Below are 2,443 nucleotides of genomic sequence, written 5' to 3' on the forward strand. Positions count from 1 at the left end.
CAAGGCGGATGGGGAGGAGTGAAATTAAGAGGTGAGAAATATACACGCTAATGTATGCAGATGATATTGCACTACTGGCAGAGGAGGAGCAGGACATGAGATCAATGATAAGCAGGTTAGAAGGATATCTAGACAGAAAAGGGCTAACGCTGAGTATAGAGAAGTCAAAGGTAATGAGATTCAGAAAGGGAGGAGGAAGGAAGAAGAAGTACGACTGGAGGTGGAAAGGAAAAAAATTAGAAGAGGTTAAAGAATTCAAGTATTTAGGGTATACGATGAAGGAGAATGGAGGGCAGGAGGCGCATATCAGAGAGAGAAGAAGGAAGGCAGCAAGAGTAATGAGGGAAGTATGGGGGATAGGGAAGAGGATGTAGAAAAAGGACTGCAAAAGAAGGATCTGGCTATACGACACACTGATATGGACAGTGATGGGATACGGGGCAGAAGTATGGGGATGGAAGGAGAGGAGGGAGGTAGAAGGTATTCACGAGAGATATCTTAGATGGGTACTTGGAGTAAACTGGAGGACGCCGGGATATATGGTCAGAGACGAGCTAGAAAGAGAGATGATGAGAAGTAGAGCAAGCAAGAGAGCATGGAAATTTGAAAGAAAATTGGAAGAAGGTAGAGGAGGAGAGATAGCGAGAAAGTGTTTGGAAGAAATGAAAGAGAGATGGAAGAGAGGAAAGGTAATAGGGAGATGGGAGCAGGAGAGAAAAGATTACTTGGAAGGGATCGGAATAGAAATGGTAGGAGGAGAGGAGTTGGAGCAGGAGGAATTGGAAAAGAAGGAGAGAGATAAGGAGAGACAAGAAAGGATGGAAAAGATCGTAGGATCGAAGTACAATAGATGGTATAAGAGCATAAGGAAGGACGGGATCCCGGACTATCTAATGAAGGGATGGGGGGAAGCAAGATGGAACAGGATTGCAAGATTCAGACTGGGTAACGAAGTGAGGGAAGGACTATATTGGGAAAATGAGGAGGACAAAAAATGCAGGATGTGTGGGAAGGAAGAGGAAACATGGGAGCATGTATGGGAGGAGTGTACGAGATGGGTGGAACGGGAAGGAGAGGGATGGCAGGATGTGGCAGAGAGATTACTAGGAGAAAAGGGAGAAGGAGAAGAATGGATGAAAGCATGCAATAGAGGAAATGAGACGAGATGGAGGAGGGAGGAAAGTGAGAGGGGAGGAAGGGTAAGCCATCAACTCAACGAAAGAGGATCAAGGAGGACGAGACAACGAAAAGGATCGAAGAGGAATATGTTTATAATAAATTATATGTATTTTAATTGTATGTAAATTGTTGTAAACTGGATGTACAGGGTTGGGTACGTCCCTACAAAACGCCCTTTTAGACCCCTTGGGGTAATAAAGTATCTTATCTATCTATCTATATTTATAAATTTCAAATATATATATATACATATATACATATATATATATATATATATATTTATTTATTTATTTAATTATAAATATAAAAATTAAAATTTGTATACAAGCAAATGTAACGTATATAGCGGGTATAGCGTATCGTCGATTTGTCAACTCGAGACTCGGCACTCGGCGAGACACGAGACGCGATACCCGAAATGCGTGGCATTGTGGTATAGCCGGCAAGCCGGCCCGTGCAAAGCGTATGTCTGCCCTTCTCTCCCCGCTCGAAGCTTGCCGAGGGCCTAGCGTACACGGACACGGACAGAGGAAAGGCTTGCGCGACCAGCATATCCCCTCTATCTGAGTAGTTCGGACACGAACCATAGCATGGATACGAACCCATGTATCGTTACCTGAGTCCTCTCTGATCGTTACCGAGCGTAACGCCGTAGTTGACGTCCACTTTCTCAGAGGGCAGATTAGGACAGACGTCCCCCGAAGCCGGATGGCCGCTCTCAGGTTTCTCTCTGTTAGCACTAATCTTTTAATTGGCTTTATAGAAATGCAAAATTCTTGTCTAGAATTAAAGTACGCATCAAAATCTAGGTCATGGTGGTCGAATTTATATCGAAAACGAAAAAAAATTAATATTTTTTGTTATACGTGACGACCACCACATATAAATTCGACCACCATGACCTAGATTTTGATGCATACTTTAATTCTAGACAAAAATTTTGCATTTCTATAAAGCCAATTAAAAGATTAATGCTAAGAAAAAAACCTGAAAAAACCGGCTAGAATCACGGCTTTAGGATCACCTTAAGGTGATCCTAAAGCAGAATGCAGAACTCATATGCGCATGCGCTATGGTATCTGCATTCTGCCCATGGTTTCTGAATTTTCAATCTACATAAAAATACATAAGCATAGTTTATGTAGATTGAAAATTCAGAAGCCACAGCCATGGGCAGAATACAGGCAGATACTATAGCGCATGCGCATATGGCTTCTGCAAGGTCAATCCAGACAAACTTGCATAGCGCATAAACATAAGCATA

Source organism: Temnothorax longispinosus, unplaced genomic scaffold (assembly GCF_030848805.1).
Source record: "Temnothorax longispinosus isolate EJ_2023e unplaced genomic scaffold, Tlon_JGU_v1 HiC_scaffold_16, whole genome shotgun sequence".
NCBI lineage: Eukaryota > Metazoa > Arthropoda > Insecta > Hymenoptera > Formicidae > Temnothorax > Temnothorax longispinosus.